General features: G+C 41.0%; 17 non-coding genes across 17 annotated transcripts; all 17 read left to right on the forward strand.

Annotated features, from left to right (window-relative positions):
• The first annotated feature begins 32 nt into the window (after positions 1-32).
• On the forward strand, positions 33-104 carry TRNAG-UCC (transfer RNA glycine (anticodon UCC)). The gene has a single exon. It is a non-coding gene; the product is annotated as a tRNA-Gly (tRNA).
• A 1,922-nt stretch (positions 105-2,026) lies between these two features.
• On the forward strand, positions 2,027-2,098 carry TRNAG-UCC (transfer RNA glycine (anticodon UCC)). The gene has a single exon. It is a non-coding gene; the product is annotated as a tRNA-Gly (tRNA).
• A 915-nt stretch (positions 2,099-3,013) lies between these two features.
• Positions 3,014-3,085, forward strand: TRNAG-UCC (transfer RNA glycine (anticodon UCC)). Its single transcript has one exon. It is a non-coding gene; the product is annotated as a tRNA-Gly (tRNA).
• A 267-nt stretch (positions 3,086-3,352) lies between these two features.
• TRNAG-UCC (transfer RNA glycine (anticodon UCC)) lies at positions 3,353-3,424 on the forward strand. Its single transcript has one exon. It is a non-coding gene; the product is annotated as a tRNA-Gly (tRNA).
• A 1,151-nt stretch (positions 3,425-4,575) lies between these two features.
• Positions 4,576-4,647, forward strand: TRNAG-UCC (transfer RNA glycine (anticodon UCC)). Its single transcript has one exon. It is a non-coding gene; the product is annotated as a tRNA-Gly (tRNA).
• A 267-nt stretch (positions 4,648-4,914) lies between these two features.
• TRNAG-UCC (transfer RNA glycine (anticodon UCC)) lies at positions 4,915-4,986 on the forward strand. Its single transcript has one exon. It is a non-coding gene; the product is annotated as a tRNA-Gly (tRNA).
• A 4,592-nt stretch (positions 4,987-9,578) lies between these two features.
• On the forward strand, positions 9,579-9,650 carry TRNAG-UCC (transfer RNA glycine (anticodon UCC)). The gene has a single exon. It is a non-coding gene; the product is annotated as a tRNA-Gly (tRNA).
• Positions 9,651-12,551: 2,901 nt separating this feature from the next.
• On the forward strand, positions 12,552-12,623 carry TRNAG-UCC (transfer RNA glycine (anticodon UCC)). The gene has a single exon. It is a non-coding gene; the product is annotated as a tRNA-Gly (tRNA).
• A 267-nt stretch (positions 12,624-12,890) lies between these two features.
• TRNAG-UCC (transfer RNA glycine (anticodon UCC)) lies at positions 12,891-12,962 on the forward strand. Its single transcript has one exon. It is a non-coding gene; the product is annotated as a tRNA-Gly (tRNA).
• A 1,600-nt stretch (positions 12,963-14,562) lies between these two features.
• On the forward strand, positions 14,563-14,634 carry TRNAG-UCC (transfer RNA glycine (anticodon UCC)). Its single transcript has one exon. It is a non-coding gene; the product is annotated as a tRNA-Gly (tRNA).
• Positions 14,635-15,559: 925 nt separating this feature from the next.
• On the forward strand, positions 15,560-15,631 carry TRNAG-UCC (transfer RNA glycine (anticodon UCC)). The gene has a single exon. It is a non-coding gene; the product is annotated as a tRNA-Gly (tRNA).
• A 267-nt stretch (positions 15,632-15,898) lies between these two features.
• Positions 15,899-15,970, forward strand: TRNAG-UCC (transfer RNA glycine (anticodon UCC)). Its single transcript has one exon. It is a non-coding gene; the product is annotated as a tRNA-Gly (tRNA).
• Positions 15,971-16,902: 932 nt separating this feature from the next.
• Positions 16,903-16,974, forward strand: TRNAG-UCC (transfer RNA glycine (anticodon UCC)). The gene has a single exon. It is a non-coding gene; the product is annotated as a tRNA-Gly (tRNA).
• A 925-nt stretch (positions 16,975-17,899) lies between these two features.
• On the forward strand, positions 17,900-17,971 carry TRNAG-UCC (transfer RNA glycine (anticodon UCC)). The gene has a single exon. It is a non-coding gene; the product is annotated as a tRNA-Gly (tRNA).
• A 925-nt stretch (positions 17,972-18,896) lies between these two features.
• TRNAG-UCC (transfer RNA glycine (anticodon UCC)) lies at positions 18,897-18,968 on the forward strand. Its single transcript has one exon. It is a non-coding gene; the product is annotated as a tRNA-Gly (tRNA).
• A 1,290-nt stretch (positions 18,969-20,258) lies between these two features.
• TRNAG-UCC (transfer RNA glycine (anticodon UCC)) lies at positions 20,259-20,330 on the forward strand. Its single transcript has one exon. It is a non-coding gene; the product is annotated as a tRNA-Gly (tRNA).
• Positions 20,331-20,587: 257 nt separating this feature from the next.
• TRNAG-UCC (transfer RNA glycine (anticodon UCC)) lies at positions 20,588-20,659 on the forward strand. The gene has a single exon. It is a non-coding gene; the product is annotated as a tRNA-Gly (tRNA).
• Positions 20,660-21,604: the final 945 nt, after the last annotated feature.

Raw genomic sequence — 21,604 nt, forward strand, 5'->3', positions numbered from 1 at the left:
TGGGAAATATTTGCTTTAGCAGACTCAGTCAAGCGTTGGTGGTATAGTGGTGAGCATAGCTGCCTTCCAAGCAGTTGACCCGGGTTCGATTCCCGGCCAACGCAGTTTTTTCATACTTCCAAATGTTATTGAGCATGTTCTCGGATCAAAAGTTCATGAACAATGTTCAAAGCTTTGTAAAATTCATGATATCTTCCTATAAAAAATACTTTTGATACCATCCCTGTCTGAGGTACTCCCTAAATATTGTTTCAATCATTTCAGTCAAGCCATGGTGTAACATGGCATCTCGTGCATATTTTTAGAACATGTGACCTGACTTACGTACTTGGGAAATATTTGCTTTAGCAGACTCAGTCAAGCAATGGTGTTATAGTGGTGAGCATAGCTGCCTTCAAAGCAGTTGACCCGGGTTTGATTCCCGGCCAACGCAGTTTTTTCATACTTCCAAATGTTATTGAGCATGTTCTCAGATCAAAAGTTCATTAACAATGTTCAAAGCTTTGTAAAATGTATGATATCTTCCTATAAAAATTACTTTTGATTCCATCCCTGTCTGAGGTACTCCTTTTATATTGTTTCAATCATTTCAGTCAAGCCATGGTGTAACATGGCATCTCGTGCATATTTTTAGAACATGTAACCTGACTTACGTACTTGGGAAATATTTGCTTTAGCAGACTCAGTCAAGCGTTGGTGGTATAGTGGTGAGCATAGCTTCCTTCCAAGCAGTTGACCCGGGTTCGATTCCCGGCCAACGCAGTTTTTTCATACTTCCAAATGTTACTACCATACTTCCAGCATGTTCTCGGATCAAAAGTTCATGAACATTGTTCAAAGCTTTGTAAAATGTATGATATCTTCCTATAAAAATTACTTTTGATTCCATCCCTGTCTGAGGTACTCCTTTTATATTGTTTCAATCATTTCAGTCAAGCCATGGTGTAACATGGCATCTCGTGCATATTTTTAGAACATGTAACCTGACTTACGTACTTGGGAAATATTTGCTTTCGCAGACTCAGTCAAGCGTTGGTGGTATAGTGGTGAGCATAGCTGCCTTCCAAGCAGTTGACCCGGGTTCGATTCCTGGCCAACGCAGTTTTTTCATACTTCCAAATGTTATTGAGCATGTTCTCGGATCAAAAGTTCATGAACAATGTTCAAAGCTTTGTAAAATTCATGATATCTTCCTATAAAAAATACTTTTGATACCATCCCTGTCTGAGGTACTCCCTAAATATTGTTTCAATCATTTCAGTCAAGCCATGGTGTAACATGGCATCTCGTGCATATTTTTAGAACATGTGACCTGACTTACGTACTTGGGAAATATTTGCTTTAGCAGACTCAGTCAAGCAATGGTGTTATAGTGGTGAGCATAGCTGCCTTCAAAGCAGTTGACCCGGGTTTGATTCCCGGCCAACGCAGTTTTTTCATACTTCCAAATGTTATTGAGCATGTTCTCGGATCAAAAGTTCATTAACAATGTTCAAAGCTTTGTAAAATGTATGATATCTTCCTATAAAAATTACTTTTGATTCCATCCCTGTCTGAGGTACTCCTTTTATATTGTTTCAATCATTTCAGTCAAGCCATGGTGTAACATGGCATCTCGTGCATATTTTTAGAACATGTGACCTGACTTACGTACTTGGGAAATATTTGCTTTAGAAGACTCAGTCAAGCGTTGGTGGTATAGTGGTGAGCATAGCTGCCTTCCAAGCAGTTTACCCGGGTTCGATTCCCGGCCAACGCAGTTTTTTCATACTTCCAAATGTTACTACCATACTTCCAGCATGTTCTCGGATCAAAAGTTCATGAACATTGTTCAAAGCTTTGTAAAATGTATGATATCTTCCTATAAAAATTACTTTTGATTCCATCCCTGTCTGAGGTACTCCTTTTATATTGTTTCAATCATTTCAGTCAAGCCATGGTGTAACATGGCATCTCGTGCATATTTTTAGAACATGTAACCTGACTTACGTACTTGGGAAATATTTGCTTTAGCAGGCTCAGTCAAGCGTTGGTGGTATAGTGGTGAGCATAGCTGCCTTCCAAGCAGTTGACCCGGGTTCGATTCCCGGCCAACGCAGTTTTTTCATACTTCCAAATGTTATTGAGCATGTTCTCGGATCAAAAGTTCATGAACAATGTTCAAAGCTTTGTAAAATTCATGATATCTTCCTATAAAAAATACTTTTGATACCATCCCTGTCTGAGGTACTCCCTAAATATTGTTTCAATCATTTCAGTCAAGCCATGGTGTAACATGGCATCTCGTGCATATTTTTAGAACATGTGACCTGACTTACGTACTTGGGAAATATTTGCTTTAGCAGACTCAGTCAAGCAATGGTGTTATAGTGGTGAGCATAGCTGCCTTCAAAGCAGTTGACCCGGGTTTGATTCCCGGCCAACGCAGTTTTTTCATACTTCCAAATGTTATTGAGCATGTTCTCGGATCAAAAGTTCATTAACAATGTTCAAAGCTTTGTAAAATGTATGATATCTTCCTATAAAAATTACTTTTGATTCCATCCCTGTCTGAGGTACTCCTTTTATATTGTTTCAATCATTTCAGTCAAGCCATGGTGTAACATGGCATCTCGTGCATATTTTTAGAACATGTGACCTGACTTACGTACTTGGGAAATATTTGCTTTAGAAGACTCAGTCAAGCGTTGGTGGTATAGTGGTGAGCATAGCTGCCTTCCAAGCAGTTTACCCGGGTTCGATTCCCGGCCAACGCAGTTTTTTCATACTTCCAATTGTTATTGAGCATGTTCTCGGATCAAAAGTTCATGAACAATGTTCAAAGCTTTGTAAAATTCATGATATCTTCCTATAAAAAATACTTTTGATACCATCCCTGTCTGAGGTACTCCCTAAATATTGTTTCAATCATTTCAGTCAAGCCATGGTGTAACATGGCATCTCGTGCATATTTTTAGAACATGTAACCTGACTTACGTACTTGGGAAATATTTGCTTTAGCAGACTCAGTCAAGCGTTGGTGGTATAGTGGTGAGCATAGCTGCCTTCCAAGCAGTAGACCCGGGTTCGATTCCCGGCCAACGCAGTTTTTTCATACTTCCAAATGTTACTACCATACTTCCAGCATGTTCTCGGATCAAAAGTTCATGAACATTGTTCAAAGCTTTGTAAAATGTATGATATCTTCCTATAAAAATTACTTTTGATTCCATCCCTGTCTGAGGTACTCCTTTTATATTGTTTCAATCATTTCAGTCAAGCCATGGTGTAACATGGCATCTCGTGCATATTTTTAGAACATGTAACCTGACTTACGTACTTGGGAAATATTTGCTTTAGCAGACTCAGTCAAGCGTTGGTGGTATAGTGGTGAGCATAGCTGCCTTCCAAGCAGTTGACCCGGGTTCGATTCCCGGCCAACGCAGTTTTTTCATACTTCCAAATGTTATTGAGCATGTTCTCGGATCAAAAGTTCATGAACAATGTTCAAAGCTTTGTAAAATTCATGATATCTTCCTATAAAAAATACTTTTGATACCATCCCTGTCTGAGGTACTCCCTAAATATTGTTTCAATCATTTCAGTCAAGCCATGGTGTAACATGGCATCTCGTGCATATTTTTAGAACATGTGACCTGACTTACGTACTTGGGAAATATTTGCTTTAGCAGACTCAGTCAAGCAATGGTGTTATAGTGGTGAGCATAGCTGCCTTCAAAGCAGTTGACCCGGGTTTGATTCCCGGCCAACGCAGTTTTTTCATACTTCCAAATGTTATTGAGCATGTTCTCAGATCAAAAGTTCATTAACAATGTTCAAAGCTTTGTAAAATGTATGATATCTTCCTATAAAAATTACTTTTGATTCCATCCCTGTCTGAGGTACTCCTTTTATATTGTTTCAATCATTTCAGTCAAGCCATGGTGTAACATGGCATCTCGTGCATATTTTTAGAACATGTGACCTGACTTACGTACTTGGGAAATATTTGCTTTAGAAGACTCAGTCAAGCGTTGGTGGTATAGTGGTGAGCATAGCTGCCTTCCAAGCAGTTTACCCGGGTTCGATTCCCGGCCAACGCAGTTTTTTCATACTTCCAATTGTTATTGAGCATGTTCTCGGATCAAAAGTTCATGAACAATGTTCAAAGCTTTGTAAAATTCATGATATCTTCCTATAAAAAATACTTTTGATACAATCCCTGTCTGAGGTACTCCCTAAATATTGTTTCAATCATTTCAGTCAAGCCATGGTGTAACATGGCATCTCGTGCATATTTTTAGAACATGTAACCTGACTTACGTACTTGGCCAACGCAGTTTTTTCATACTTCCAATTGTTATTGAGCATGTTCTCGGATCAAAAGTTCATGAACAATGTTCAAAGCTTTGTAAAATTCATGATATCTTCCTATAAAAAATACTTTTGATACAATCCCTGTCTGAGGTACTCCCTAAATATTGTTTCAATCATTTCAGTCAAGCCATGGTGTAACATGGCATCTCGTGCATATTTTTAGAACATGTAACCTGACTTACGTACTTGGGAAATATTTGCTTTAGCAGACTCAGTCAAGCGTTGGTGGTATAGTGGTGAGCATAGCTGCCTTCCAAGCAGTTGACCCGGGTTCGATTCCCGGCCAACGCAGTTTTTTCATACTTCCAAATGTTACTACCATACTTCCAGCATGTTCTCGGATCAAAAGTTCATGAACATTGTTCAAAGCTTTTTAAAATGTATGATATCTTCCTATAAAAATTACTTTTGATTCCATCCCTGTCTGAGGTACTCCTTTTATATTGTTTCAATCATTTCAGTCAAGCCATGGTGTAACATGGCATCTCGTGCATATTTTTAGAACATGTAACCTGACTTACGTACTTGGGAAATATTTGCTTTAGCAGACTCAGTCAAGCGTTGGTGGTATAGTGGTGAGCATAGCTGCCTTCCAAGCAGTTGACCCGGGTTCGATTCCCGGCCAACGCAGTTTTTTCATACTTCCAAATGTTACTACCATACTTCCAGCATGTTCTCGGATCAAAAGTTCATGAACATTGTTCAAAGCTTTGTAAAATGTATGATATCTTCCTATAAAAATTACTTTTGATTCCATCCCTGTCTGAGGTACTCCTTTTATATTGTTTCAATCATTTCAGTCAAGCCATGGTGTAACATGGCATCTCGTGCATATTTTTAGAACATGTGACCTGACTTACGTACTTGGGAAATATTTGCTTTAGAAGACTCAGTCAAGTGTTGGTGGTATAGTGGTGAGCATAGCTGCCTTCCAAGCAGTTTACCCGGGTTCGATTCCCGGCCAACGCAGTTTTTTCATACTTCCAAATGTTACTACCATACTTCCAGCATGTTCTCGGATCAAAAGTTCATGAACATTGTTCAAAGCTTTGTAAAATGTATGATATCTTCCTATAAAAATTACTTTTGATTCCATCCCTGTCTGAGGTACTCCTTTTATATTGTTTCAATCATTTCAGTCAAGCCATGGTGTAACATGGCATCTCGTGCATATTTTTAGAACATGTGACCTGACTTACGTACTTGGGAAATATTTGCTTTAGAAGACTCAGTCAAGCGTTGGTGGTATAGTGGTGAGCATAGCTGCCTTCCAAGCAGTTTACCCGGGTTCGATTCCCGGCCAACGCAGTTTTTTCATACTTCCAAATGTTACTACCATACTTCCAGCATGTTCTCGGATCAAAAGTTCATGAACATTGTTCAAAGCTTTGTAAAATGTATGATATCTTCCTATAAAAAATACTTTTGATTCCATCCCTGTCTGAGGTACTCCTTTTATATTGTTTCAATCATTTCAGTCAAGCCATGGTGTAACATGGCATCTCGTGCATATTTTTAGAACATGTAACCTGACTTACGTACTTGGGAAATATTTGCTTTAGCAGACTCAGTCAAGCGTTGGTGGTATAGTGGTGAGCATAGCTGCCTTCCAAGCAGTTGATCCGGGTTCGATTCCCGGCCAACGCAGTTTTTTCATACTTCCAGCATGTTCTCGGATCAAAAGTTCATGAACATTGTTCAAAGCTTTGTAAAATGTATGATATCTTCCTATAAAAATTACTTTTGATTCCATCCCTGTCTGAGGTACTCCTTTTATATTGTTTCAATCATTTCAGTCAAGCCATGGTGTAACATGGCATCTCGTGCATATTTTTAGAACATGTAACCTGACTTACGTACTTGGGAAATATTTGCTTTAGCAGACTCAGTCAAGCGTTGGTGGTATAGTGGTGAGCATAGCTGCCTTCCAAGCAGTTGACCCGGGTTCGATTCCCGGGCAACGCAGTTTTTTCATACTTCCAAATGTTATTGAGCATGTTCTCGGATCAAAAGTTCATGAACAATGTTCAAAGCGTTGTAAAATTCATGATATCTTCCTATAAAAAATACTTTTGATTCCATCCCTGTCTGAGGTACTCCCTAAATATTGTTTCAATCATTTCAGTCAAGCCATGGTGTAACATGGCATCTCGTGCATATTTTTAGTACATGTGACCTGACTTACGTACTTGGGAAATATTTGCTTTAGCAGACTCAGTCAAGCAATGGTGTTATAGTGGTGAGCATAGCTGCCTTCAAAGCAGTTTACCCGGGTTCGATTCCCGGCCAACGCAGTTTTTTCATACTTCCAAATGTTACTACCATACTTCCAGCATGTTCTCGGATCAAAAGTTCATGAACATTGTTCAAAGCTTTGTAAAATGTATGATATCTTCCTATAAAAATTACTTTTGATTCCATCCCTGTCTGAGGTACTCCTTTTATATTGTTTCAATCATTTCAGTCAAGCCATGGTGTAACATGGCATCTCGTGCATATTTTTAGAACATGTGACCTGACTTACGTACTTGGGAAATATTTGCTTTAGAAGACTCAGTCAAGTGTTGGTGGTATAGTGGTGAGCATAGCTGCCTTCCAAGCAGTTTACCCGGGTTCGATTCCCGGCCAACGCAGTTTTTTCATACTTCCAAATGTTACTACCATACTTCCAGCATGTTCTCGGATCAAAAGTTCATGAACATTGTTCAAAGCTTTGTAAAATGTATGATATCTTCCTATAAAAATTACTTTTGATTCCATCCCTGTCTGAGGTACTCCTTTTATATTGTTTCAATCATTTCAGTCAAGCCATGGTGTAACATGGCATCTCGTGCATATTTTTAGAACATGTGACCTGACTTACGTACTTGGGAAATATTTGCTTTAGAAGACTCAGTCAAGCGTTGGTGGTATAGTGGTGAGCATAGCTGCCTTCCAAGCAGTTTACCCGGGTTCGATTCCCGGCCAACGCAGTTTTTTCATACTTCCAAATGTTACTACCATACTTCCAGCATGTTCTCGGATCAAAAGTTCATGAACATTGTTCAAAGCTTTGTAAAATGTATGATATCTTCCTATAAAAAATACTTTTGATTCCATCCCTGTCTGAGGTACTCCTTTTATATTGTTTCAATCATTTCAGTCAAGCCATGGTGTAACATGGCATCTCGTGCATATTTTTAGAACATGTAACCTGACTTACGTACTTGGGAAATATTTGCTTTAGCAGACTCAGTCAAGCGTTGGTGGTATAGTGGTGAGCATAGCTGCCTTCCAAGCAGTTGATCCGGGTTCGATTCCCGGCCAACGCAGTTTTTTCATACTTCCAGCATGTTCTCGGATCAAAAGTTCATGAACATTGTTCAAAGCTTTGTAAAATGTATGATATCTTCCTATAAAAATTACTTTTGATTCCATCCCTGTCTGAGGTACTCCTTTTATATTGTTTCAATCATTTCAGTCAAGCCATGGTGTAACATGGCATCTCGTGCATATTTTTAGAACATGTAACCTGACTTACGTACTTGGGAAATATTTGCTTTAGCAGACTCAGTCAAGCGTTGGTGGTATAGTGGTCAGCATAGCTGCCTTCCAAGCAGTTGACCCGGGTTCGATTCCCGGGCAACGCAGTTTTTTCATACTTCCAAATGTTATTGAGCATGTTCTCGGATCAAAAGTTCATGAACAATGTTCAAAGCGTTGTAAAATTCATGATATCTTCCTATAAAAAATACTTTTGATTCCATCCCTGTCTGAGGTACTCCCTAAATATTGTTTCAATCATTTCAGTCAAGCCATGGTGTAACATGGCATCTCGTGCATATTTTTAGTACATGTGACCTGACTTACGTACTTGGGAAATATTTGCTTTAGCAGACTCAGTCAAGCAATGGTGTTATAGTGGTGAGCATAGCTGCCTTCAAAGCAGTTGACCCGGGTTCGATTCCCGGCCAACGCAGTTTTTTCATACTTCCAAATTTTATTGAGCATGTTCTCGGATCAAAAGTTCATGAACAATGTTCAAAGCGTTGTAAAATTCATGATATCTTCCTATAAAAAATACTTTTGATACCATCCCTGTCTGAGGTACTCCCTAAATATTGTTTCAATCATTTCAGTCAAGCCATGGTGTAACATGGCATCTCGTGCATATTTTTAGAACATGTGACCTGACTTACGTACTTGGGAAATATTTGCTTTAGCAGACTCAGTCAAGCAATGGTGTTATAGTGGTGAGCATAGCTGCCTTCAAAGCAGTTGACCCGGGTTTGATTCCCGGCCAACGCAGTTTTTTCATACTTCCAAATGTTATTGAGCATGTTCTCAGATCAAAAGTTCATTAACAATGTTCAAAGCTTTGTAAAATGTATGATATCTTCCTATAAAAATTACTTTTGATTCCATCCCTGTCTGAGGTACTCCTTTTATATTGTTTCAATCATTTCAGTCAAGCCATGGTGTAACATGGCATCTCGTGCATATTTTTAGAACATGTGACCTGACTTACGTACTTGGGAAATATTTGCTTTAGAAGACTCAGTCAAGCGTTGGTGGTATAGTGGTGAGCATAGCTGCCTTCCAAGCAGTTTACCCGGGTTCGATTCCCGGCCAACGCAGTTTTTTCATACTTCCAAATGTTACTACCATACTTCCAGCATGTTCTCGGATCAAAAGTTCATGAACATTGTTCAAAGCTTTGTAAAATGTATGATATCTTCCTATAAAAATTACTTTTGATTCCATCCCTGTCTGAGGTACTCCTTTTATATTGTTTCAATCATTTCAGTCAAGCCATGGTGTAACATGGCATCTCGTGCATATTTTTAGAACATGTGACCTGACTTACGTACTTGGGAAATATTTGCTTTAGAAGACTCAGTCAAGCGTTGGTGGTATAGTGGTGAGCATAGCTGCCTTCCAAGCAGTTTACCCGGGTTCGATTCCCGGCCAACGCAGTTTTTTCATACTTCCAAATGTTACTACCATACTTCCAGCATGTTCTCGGATCAAAAGTTCATGAACATTGTTCAAAGCTTTGTAAAATGAATGATATCTTCCTATAAAAAAAACTTTTGATTCCATCCCTGTCTGAGGTACTCCTTTTATATTGTTTCAATCATTTCAGTCAAGCCATGGTGTAACATGGCATCTCGTGCATATTTTTAGAACATGTAACCTGACTTACGTACTTGGGAAATATTTGCTTTAGCAGACTCAGTCAAGCGTTGGTGGTATAGTGGTGAGCATAGCTGCCTTCCAAGCAGTTGACCCGGGTTCGATTCCCGGCCAACGCAGTTTTTTCATACTTCCAAATGTTATTGAGCATGTTCTCGGATCAAAAGTTCATGAACAATGTTCAAAGCGTTGTAAAATTCATGATATCTTCCTATAAAAAATACTTTTGATTCCATCCCTGTCTGAGGTACTCCCTAAATATTGTTTCAATCATTTCAGTCAAGCCATGGTGTAACATGGCATCTCGTGCATATTTTTAGTACATGTGACCTGACTTACGTACTTGGGAAATATTTGCTTTAGCAGACTCAGTCAAGCAATGGTGTTATAGTGGTGAGCAGGGGCGCTGGAACGTTTTTAGGTGGGGGGGGGCAAGATATAATCTCATTTTGGCGCCCCCTAAATTGCTATATGTTACCCCCGGGCACTATACACACTGGCAGCGGCATATACACGTGGGCATTATACACAGGGCAGCGGCATATATGCATGGGCATTATACACAGGGCAGCGGCATATATGCGTGGGCATTATACACCGGGGGGATTGAGGGGACTGTCACTGCTGGAGCTAGAGCAGGAGTGCTGCAATGCTGAGAGCCTGCTGACACATGCATTCAGTTCTAGCAGGGAAAGTACACTTTGTACTTCTACGGAGCGGCAGACGGGCAAATGATGAATGGGGCAAAGAGGGTCTTTTCCGGGAATCCCTGAGGCTCCAGCCACACATCAGGGTAGGGACAGGGAATTCAACGTGGGCTCCTAGCTTTAGCACAGCGAGACGTTGGTGGCAGGGAGTGGAGCGTGGGACACCAGTCAGGGGCCCTTGTAAGGGAGAGTACCTGTATCCTGGAACAAGGTGCAGGCTCCTGCCCGTCTCGACTGGTCCTCCGGCCATCGGTCAGGCTGGCGCTGGCTTCCTCTCCTGTGCAGGGGCGTTCTAGTGTGGGCGCTGCTATTGCAGCGTTGCCACACTCAGATGCACCGCTTCTGCTCTGGGCTGCTTCAAGTGGGGAGGGTCTCTACGCCCGCGTGTCCCTCCTTCCTCTTCGGCTCCCCGCAGCAGTCATCCATGTGGGCGGACGGCTGCGAATAGGAATCGGATTCTTGCTGAGGCGCTAAAGCAGCTGTGCGGGCGGGCGGCTGCAATTAATCAGTAATATAGGCCAGGGGTAGGCAAGTAATTTTTGATGGAGTCCGGAATTTTGAAATGATTTTGGTCGATGTCCAAAAAATGCTGCCAATACGGGGACAATGCTGCCAATACAGGCACAATGTTGGCAATACGGGGACACTGCTGGCAATACGGGCAATACAGGCACAATGCTGGCAATACGGGCACAATGCTGGCAATACGGGCACAATGCTGGCAATACGGGCACAATACAGGCACAATGATGGCAATACGGGGACACTGCTGGCAATACGGGCACACTGCTGGCAATACGGGGGACACTGCTGGCAATACGGGGACACTGCTGGCAATACGGGGACACTGCTGGCAATACGGGCACACTGCTGGCAATACGGGGACACTGCTGGCAATACGGGGACACTGCTGGCAATAAGGGCACAATGCTGGCAATAAGGGCACAATGCTGGCAATAAGGGCACAATGCTGGCAATAAGGGCACAATGCTGGCAATACGGGCACAATGCTGGCAATACGGGCACAATGCTGGCAATAAGGGCACACTGCTGGCAATAAGAGGACACTGCTGGCTATACGAGGACACTGCTGGCAATACGGGGACACTGCTGGCAATACGGGGACACTGCTGGCAATAAGGGCACAATGCTGGCAATAAGGGCACAATGCTGGCAATAAGGGCTCAATGCTGGCAATACGGGCACAATACAGGCACAATGCTGGCAATACGGGCACAATACAGGCACAATGCTGGCAATACGGGGACACTGCTGGCAATACAGGCAATACAGGCACAATGCTGGCAATACGGGGACAATGCTGGCAATACGGGCACAATGCTGGCAATACGGGGACACTGCTGGCAATACGGGGACACTGCTGGCAATACAGGGACACTGCTGGCAATAAGGGCACACTGCTGGCAATAAGGGCACACTGCTGGCAATAAGGGCACACTGCTGGCAATAAGGGCACAATGCTGGCAATAAGGGCACAATGCTGGCAATAAGGGCACACTGCTGGCAATATGGGGACACTGCTGGCAATATGGGGACACTGCTGGCAATAAGGGCACAATGCTGGCAATAAGGGCACACTGCTGGCAATAAGGGCACACTGCTGGCAATAAGGGCACACTGCTTGCAATATGGGGACACTGCTGGCAATTTTGCTCACCTCTTTGGTCCTTGATTCTGCGGGCGGGTGGGCAGCGCCGGGCGGGAGGGAGGGCGGGCGGCCGGGCAGCGCCGGGCGGGAGGGAGGGCGGCCGGGCAGCAGGGAGGACGGCCGGGCAGCGCCGGGCGGGAGGGAGGGCGGCTGGGCTTGGCGCGCGCTGGCCGCATCTTCAGCCCCCGCCCACATGAGCCGCTCACTAGTCAGGGGAAGGAGACGTCACGTCTCCTTCCCCTGGCTTCCGCATCTGCCTTAGCGCCGCCGCCACAGAAATTTTGGGGGGGGCAAGCTGCCCCCTCGCCCCCCCCGTTCCGGCGCCACTGGTGGTGAGCATAGCTGCCTTCAAAGCAGTTGACCCGGGTTCGATTCCCGGCCAACGCAGTTTTTTCATACTTCCAAATTTTATTGAGCATGTTCTCGGATCAAAAGTTCATTAACAATGTTCAAAGCTTTGTAAAATGTATGATATCTTCCTATAAAAATTACTTTTGATTCCATCCCTGTCTGAGGTACTCCTTTTATATTGTTTCAATCATTTCAGTCAAGCCATGGTGTAACATGGCATCTCATGCATATTTTTAGAACATGTGAAATGACTTACGTACTTGGGAAATATTTGCTTTAGCAGACTCAGTCAAGCGTTGGTGGTATAGTGGTGAGCATAGCTGCCTTCCAAGCAGTTGACCCGGGTTCGATTCCCGGCCAACGCAGTTTTTTCATACTTCCAAATGTTACTACCATACTTCCAGCATGTTCTCGGATCAAAAGTTCATGAACATTGTTCAAAGCTTTGTAAAATGTATGATATCTTCCTATAAAAATTACTTTTGATTCCATCCCTGTCTGAGGTACTCCTTTTATATTGTTTCAATCATTTCAGTCAAGCCATGGTGTAACATGGCATCTCGTGCATATTTTTAGAACATGTAACCTGACTTACGTACTTGGGAAATATTTGCTTTAGCAGACTCAGTCAAGCGTTGGTGGTATAGTGGTGAGCATAGCTGCCTTCCAAGCAGTTGACCCGGGTTCGATTCCCGGCCAACGCAGTTTTTTCATACTTCCAAATGTTATTGAGCATGTTCTCGGATCAAAAGTTCATGAACAATGTTCAAAGCGTTGTAAAATTCATGATATCTTCCTATAAAAAATACTTTTGATTCCATCCCTGTCTGAGGTACTCCCTAAATATTGTTTCAATCATTTCAGTCAAGCCATGGTGTAACATGGCATCTCGTGCATATTTTTAGTACATGTGACCTGACTTACGTACTTGGGAAATATTTGCTTTAGCAGACTCAGTCAAGCAATGGTGTTATAGTGGTGAGCATAGCTGCCTTCAAAGCAGTTGACCCGGGTTCGATTCCCGGCCAACGCAGTTTTTTCATACTTCCAAATTTTATTGAGCATGTTCTCGGATCAAAAGTTCATTAACAATGTTCAAAGCTTTGTAAAATGTATGATATCTTCCTATAAAAATTACTTTTGATTCCATCCCTGTCTGAGGTACTCCTTTTATATTGTTTCAATCATTTCAGTCAAGCCATGGTGTAACATGGCATCTCATGCATATTTTTAGAACATGTGAAATGACTTACGTACTTGGGAAATATTTGCTTTAGCAGACTCAGTCAAGCGTTGGTGGTATAGTGGTGAGCATTGCTGCTTCCAAGCAGTTGACCCGGGTTCGATTCCCGGCCAACGCAGTTTTTTCATACTTCCAAATGTTACTACCATACTTCCAGCATGTTCTTGGATCAAAAGTTCATGAACAATGTTCAAAGCTTTGTAAAATGTATGATATCTTCCTATAAAAATTACTTTTGATTCCTTCCCTGTCTGAGGTACTCCTTTTATATTGTTTCAATCATTTCAGTCAAGCCATGGTGTAACATGGCATCATGGCATCTCGTGCATATTTTTAGAACATGTGACCTGACTTACGTACTTGGGAAATATTTGCTTTAGCAGACGCAGTCAAGCGTTGGTGGTATAGTGGTGAGCATAGCTGCCTTCCAAGCAGTTGACTCGGGTTCGATTCCCGGCCAACGCAGTTTTTTCATACTTCCAAATGTTACTACCATACTTCAAGCATGTTCTCGGATCAAAAGTTCATGAACAATGTTCAAAGCTTTGTAAAATGTATGATATCTTCCTATAAAAATTACTTTTGATTCCATCCTTGTCTGAGGTACTCCTTTTATGTTGTTTCAATCATTTCAGTCAAGCCATGGTGTAACATGGCATCTCGTGCATATTTTTAGAACATGTAACCTGACTTACGTACTTGGGATATATTTGCTTTAGCAGACTCAGTCAAGCGTTGGTGGTATAGTGGTGAGCATAGCTGCCTTCCAAGCAGTTGACCCTTGTTCGATTCCCGGCCAACGCAGTTTTTTCATACTTCCAAATGTTATTGAGCATGTTCTCGGATCAAAAGTTCATGAACAATGTTCAAAGCTTTGTAAAATTCATGATATCTTCCTATAAAAATTACTTTTGATTCCATCCCTGTCTGAGGTACTCCTTTTATATTGTTTCAATCATTTCAGTCAAGCCATGGTGTAACATGGCATCTCGTGCATATTTTTAGAACATGTAACCTGACTTACGTACTTGGGAAATATTTGCTTTAGCAGACTCAGTCAAGCGTTGGTGGTATAGTGGTGAGCATAGCTGCCTTCCAAGCAGTTGACCCGGGTTCGATTCCCGGCCAACGCAGTTTTTTCATACTTCCAAATGTTATTGAGCATGTTCTCGGATCAAAAGTTCATGAACAATGTTCAAAGCTTTGTAAAATTCATGATATCTTCCTATAAAAAATACTTTTGATACCATCCCTGTCTGAGGTACTCCCTAAATATTGTTTCAATCATTTCAGTCAAGCCATGGTGTAACATGGCATCTCGTGCATATTTTTAGAACATGTGACCTGACTTACGTACTTGGGAAATATTTGCTTTAGCAGACTCAGTCAAGCAATGGTGTTATAGTGGTGAGCATAGCTGCCTTCAAAGCAGTTGACCCGGGTTTGATTCCCGGCCAACGCAGTTTTTTCATACTTCCAAATGTTATTGAGCATGTTCTCGGATCAAAAGTTCATTAACAATGTTCAAAGCTTTGTAAAATGTATGATATCTTCCTATAAAAATTACTTTTGATTCCATCCCTGTCTGAGGTACTCCTTTTATATTGTTTCAATCATTTCAGTCAAGCCATGGTGTAACATGGCATCTCGTGCATATTTTTAGAACATGTGACCTGACTTACGTACTTGGGAAATATTTGCTTTAGAAGACTCAGTCAAGCGTTGGTGGTATAGTGGTGAGCATAGCTGCCTTCCAAGCAGTTTACCCGGGTTCGATTCCCGGCCAACGCAGTTTTTTCATACTTCCAAATGTTACTACCATACTTCCAGCATGTTCTCGGATCAAAAGTTCATGAACATTGTTCAAAGCTTTGTAAAATGTATGATATCTTCCTATAAAAAATACTTTTGATTCCATCCCTGTCTGAGGTACTCCTTTTATATTGTTTCAATCATTTCAGTCAAGCCATGGTGTAACATGGCATCTCGTGCATATTTTTAGAACATGTAACCTGACTTACGTACTTGGGAAATATTTGCTTTAGCAGACTCAGTCAAGCGTTGGTGGTATAGTGGTGAGCATAGCTGCCTTCCAAGCAGTTGACCCGGGTTCGATTCCCGGCCAACGCAGTTTTTTCATACTTCCAAATGTTACTACCATACTTCCAGCATGTTCTCGGATCAAAAGTTCATGAACATTGTTCAAAGCTTTGTAAAATGTATGATATCTTCCTATAAAAATTACTTTTGATTCCATCCCTGTCTGAGGTACTCCTTTTATATTGTTTCAATCATTTCAGTCAAGCCATGGTGTAACATGGCATCTCGTGCATATTTTTAGAACATGTAACCTGACTTACGTACTTGGGAAATATTTGCTTTAGCAGACTCAGTCAAGCGTTGGTGGTATAGTGGTGAGCATAGCTGCCTTCCAAGCAGTTGACCCGGGTTCGATTCCCGGCCAACGCAGTTTTTTCATACTTCCAAATGTTATTGAGCATGTTCTCGGATCAAAAGTTCATGAACAATGTTCAAAGCGTTGTAAAATTCATGATATCTTCCTATAAAAAATACTTTTGATTCCATCCCTGTCTGAGGTACTCCCTAAATATTGTTTCAATCATTTCAGTCAAGCCATGGTGTAACATGGCATCTCGTGCATATTTTTAGTACATGTGACCTGACTTACGTACTTGGGAAATATTTGCTTTAGCAGACTCAGTCAAGCAATGGTGTTATAGTGGTGAGCATAGCTGCCTTCAAAGCAGTTGACCCGGGTTCGATTCCCGGCCAACGCAGTTTTTTCATACTTCCAAATTTTATTGAGCATGTTCTCGGATCAAAAGTTCATTAACAATGTTCAAAGCTTTGTAAAATGTATGATATCTTCCTATAAAAATTACTTTTGATTCCATCCCTGTCTGAGGTACTCCTTTTATATTGTTTCAATCATTTCAGTCAAGCCATGGTGTAACATGGCATCTCATGCATATTTTTAGAACATGTGAAATGACTTACGTACTTGGGAAATATTTGCTTTAGCAGACTCAGTCAAGCGTTGGTGGTATAGTGGTGAGCATTGCTGCTTCCAAGCAGTTGACCCGGGTTCGATTCCCGGCCAACGCAGTTTTTTCATACTTCCAAATGTTACTACCATACTTCCAGCATGTTCTTGGATCAAAAGTTCATGAACAATGTTCAAAGCTTTGTAAAATGTATGATATCTTCCTATAAAAATTACTTTTGATTCCTTCCCTGTCTGAGGTACTCCTTTTATATTGTTTCAATCATTTCAGTCAAGCCATGGTGTAACATGGCATCATGGCATCTCGTGCATATTTTTAGAACATGTGACCTGACTTACGTACTTGGGAAATATTTGCTTTAGCAGACTCAGTCAAGCGTTGGTGGTATAGTGGTGAGCATAGCTGCCTTCCAAGCAGTTGACCCGGGTTCGATTCCCGGCCAACGCAGTTTTTTCATACTTCCAAATGTTACTACCATACTTCCAGCATGTTCTCGGATCAAAAGTTCATGAACATTGTTCAAAGCTTTGTAAAATGTATGATATCTTCCTATAAAAATTACTTTTGATTCCATCCCTGTCTGAGGTACTCCTTTTATATTGTTTCAATCATTTCAGTCAAGCCATGGTGTAACATGGCATCTCGTGCATATTTTTAGAACATGTAACCTGACTTACGTACTTGGGAAATATTTGCTTTAGCAGACTCAGTCAAGCGTTGGTGGTATAGTGGTGAGCATAGCTGCCTTCCAAGCAGTTGACCCGGGTTCGATTCCTGGCCAACGCAGTTTTTTCATACTTCCAAATGTTATTGAGCATGTTCTCGGATCAAAAGTTCATGAACAATGTTCAAAGCGTTGTAAAATTCATGATATCTTCCTATAAAAAATACTTTTGATTCCATCCCTGTCTGAGGTACTCCCTAAATATTGTTTCAATCATTTCAGTCAAGCCATGGTGTAACATGGCATCTCGTGCATATTTTTAGTACATGTGACCTGACTTACGTACTTGGGAAATATTTGCTTTAGCAGACTCAGTCAAGCAATGGTGTTATAGTGGTGAGCATAGCTGCCTTCAAAGCAGTTGACCCGGGTTCGATTCCCGGCCAACGCAGTTTTTTCATACTTCCAAATTTTATTGAGCATGTTCTCGGATCAAAAGTTCATTAACAATGTTCAAAGCTTTGTAAAATTCATGATATCTTCCTATAAAAATTACTTTTGATTCCATCCCTGTCTGAGGTACTCCTTTTATATTGTTTCAATCATTTCAGTCAAGCCATGGTGTAACATGGCATCTCGTGCATATTTTTAGAACATGTAACCTGACTTACGTACTTGGGAAATATTTGCTTTAGCAGACTCAGTCAAGCGTTGGTGGTATAGTGGTGAGCATAGCTGCCTTCCAAGCAGTTGACCCGGGTTCGATTCCCGGCCAACGCAGTTTTTTCATACTTCCAAATGTTATTGAGCATGTTCTCGGATCAAAAGTTCATTAACAATGTTCAAAGCTTTGTAAAATTCATGATATCTTCCTATAAAAAATACTTTTGATACCATCCCTGTCTGAGGTACTCCCTAAATATTGTTTCAATCATTTCAGTCAAGCCATGGTGTAACATGGCATCTCGTGCATATTTTTAGAACATGTGACCTGACTTACGTACTTGGGAAATATTTGCTTTAGCAGACTCAGTCAAGCAATGGTGTTATAGTGGTGAGCATAGCTGCCTTCAAAGCAGTTGACCCGGGTTTGATTCCCGGCCAACGCAGTTTTTTCATACTTCCAAATGTTATTGAGCATGTTCTCGGATCAAAAGTTCATTAACAATGTTCAAAGCTTTGTAAAATGTATGATATCTTCCTATAAAAATTACTTTTGATTCCATCCCTGTCTGAGGTACTCCTTTTATATTGTTTCAATCATTTCAGTCAAGCCATGGTGTAACATGGCATCTCGTGCATATTTTTAGAACATGTGACCTGACTTACGTACTTGGGAAATATTTGCTTTAGAAGACTCAGTCAAGCGTTGGTGGTATAGTGGTGAGCATAGCTGCCTTCCAAGCAGTTTACCCGGGTTCGATTCCCGGCCAACGCAGTTTTTTCATACTTCCAAATGTTACTACCATACTTGCAGCATGTTCTCGGATCAAAAGTTCATGAACATTGTTCAAAGCTTTGTAAAATGTATGATATCTTCCTATAAAAAATACTTTTGATTCCATCCCTGTCTGAGGTACTCCTTTTATATTGTTTCAATCATTTCAGTCAAGCCATGGTGTAACATGGCATCTCGTGCATATTTTTAGAACATGTAACCTGACTTACGTACTTGGGAAATATTTGCTTTAGCAGACTCAGTCAAGCGTTGGTGGTATAGTGGTGAGCATAGCTGCCTTCCAAGCAGTTGACCCGGGTTCGATTCCCGGCCAACGCAGTTTTTTCATACTTCCAAATGTTAATACCATACTTCCAGCATGTTCTCGGATCAAAAGTTCATGAACATTGTTCAAAGCTTTGTAAAATGTATGATATCTTCCTATAAAAATTACTTTTGATTCCATCCCTGTCTGAGGTACTCCTTTTATATTGTTTCAATCATTTCAGTCAAGCCATGGTGAAACATGGCATCTCGTGCATATTTTTAGAACATGTAACCTGACTTACGTACTTGGGAAATATTTGCTTTAGCAGACTCAGTCAAGCAATGGTGTTATAGTGGTGAGCATAGCTGCCTTCAAAGCAGTTGACCCGGGTTTGATTCCCGGCCAACGCAGTTTTTTCATACTTCCAAATGTTATTGAGCATGTTCTCGGATCAAAAGTTCATTAACAATGTTCAAAGCTTTGTAAAATGTATGATATCTTCCTATAAAAATTACTTTTGATTCCATCCCTGTCTGAGGTACTCCTTTTATATTGTTTCAATCATTTCAGTCAAGCCATGGTGTAACATGGCATCTCGTGCATATTTTTAGAACATGTGACCTGACTTACGTACTTGGGAAATATTTGCTTTAGAAGACTCAGTCAAGCGTTGGTGGTATAGTGGTGAGCATAGCTGCCTTCCAAGCAGTTTACCCGGGTTCGATTCCCGGCCAACGCAGTTTTTTCATACTTCCAAATGTTACTACCATACTTCCAGCATGTTCTCGGATCAAAAGTTCATGAACATTGTTCAAAGCTTTGTAAAATGTATGATATCTTCCTATAAAAAATACTTTTGATTCCATCCCTGTCTGAGGTACTCCTTTTATATTGTTTCAATCATTTCAGTCAAGCCATGGTGTAACATGGCATCATGGCATCTCGTGCATATTTTTAGAACATGTGACCTGACTTACGTACTTGGGAAATATTTGCTTTAGCAGACTCATTCAAGCGTTGGTGGTATAGTGGTGAGCATAGCTGCCTTCCAAACAGTTGACCCGGGTTCGAATCCAGGCCAACGCAGTTTTTTCATACTTCCAAATGTTACTACCATACTTCCAGCATGTTCTCGGATCAAAAGTTCATGAACAATATTCAAAGCTTTGTAAAATGTATGATATCTTCCTATAAAAATTACTTTTGATTCCTTCCCTGTCTGAGGTACTCCTTTTATATTGTTTCAATCATTTCAGTCAAGCCATGGTGTAACATGGCATCATGGCATCTCGTGCATATTTTTAGAACATGTGACCTGACTTACGTACTTGGGAAATATTTGCGTTAGCAGACTCAGTCAAGCGTTGGTGGTATAGTGGTGAGCATAGCTGCCTTCCAAGCAGTTGACCCGGGTTCGATTCCCGGCCAACGCAGTTTTTTCATACTTCCAAATGTTATTGCGCATGTTCTCGGATCAAAAGTTCATGAACAATGTTCAAAGCTTTGTAAAATTCATGATATCTTCCTATAAAAATTACTTTTGATTCCATCCCTGTCTGAGGTACTCCTTTTATATTGTTTCAATCATTTCAGTCAAGCCATGGTGTAACATGGCATCTCTTGCATATTTTTAGAACATGTAACCTGACTTACGTACTTGGGAAATATTTGCTTTAGCAGACTCAGTCAAGCGTTGGTGGTATAGTGGTGAGCATAGCTGCCTTCCAAGCAGTTGACCCGGGTTCGATTCCCGGCCAACGCAGTTTTTTCATACTTCCAAATGTTACTACCATACTTCCAGCATGTTCTCGGATCAAAAGTTCATGAACAATGTTCAAAGCTTTGTAAAATGTATGATATCTTCCTATAAAAATTACTTTTGATTCCATCCCTGTCTGAGGTACTCCTTTTATATTGTTTCAATCATTTCAGTCAAGCCATGGTGTAACATGGCATCTCTTGCATATTTTTAGAACATGTAACCTGAATTACGTACTTGGGAAATATTTGCTTTAGCAGACTCAGTCAAGCGTTGGTGGTATAGTGGTGAGCATAGCTGCCTTCAAAGCAGTTGACCCGGGTTCGATTCCCGGCCAACGCAGTTTTTTCATACTTCCAAATGTTATTGAGCATGTTCTCGGATCAAAAGTTAATGAACAATGTTCAAAGCTTTGTAAAATTCATGATATCTTCCTATAAAAAATACTTTTGATTCCATCCCTGTCTGAGGTACTCCCTAAATATTGTTTCAATCATTTCAGTCAAGCCATGGTGTAACATGGCATCTCGTGCATATTTTTAGTACATGTGACCTGACTTACGTACTTGGGAAATATTTGCTTTAGCAGACTCAGTCAAGCGTTGGTGGTATAGTGGTGAGCATTGCTGCTTCCAAGCAGTTGACCCGGGTTCGATTCCCGGCCAACGCAGTTTTTTCATACTTCCAAATGTTATTGAGCATGTTCTCGGATCAAAAGTTCATGAACAATGTTCAAAGCTTTGTAAAATTCATGATATCTTCCTATAAAAAATACTTTTGATTCCATCCCTGTCTGAGATACTCCCTAAATATTGTTTCAATCATTTCAGTCAAGCCATGGTGTAACATGGCATCTCGTGCATATTTTTAGAACATGTGACCTGACTTACGTACTTGGGAAATATTTTCTTTAGCAGACTCAGTCAAGAGTTGGTGGTATAGTGGTGA

Source organism: Crinia signifera, chromosome 3 (genome assembly GCF_055691185.1).
Source record: "Crinia signifera chromosome 3, ASM5569118v1, whole genome shotgun sequence".
NCBI classification, from domain to species: Eukaryota; Metazoa; Chordata; class Amphibia; order Anura; family Myobatrachidae; genus Crinia; species Crinia signifera.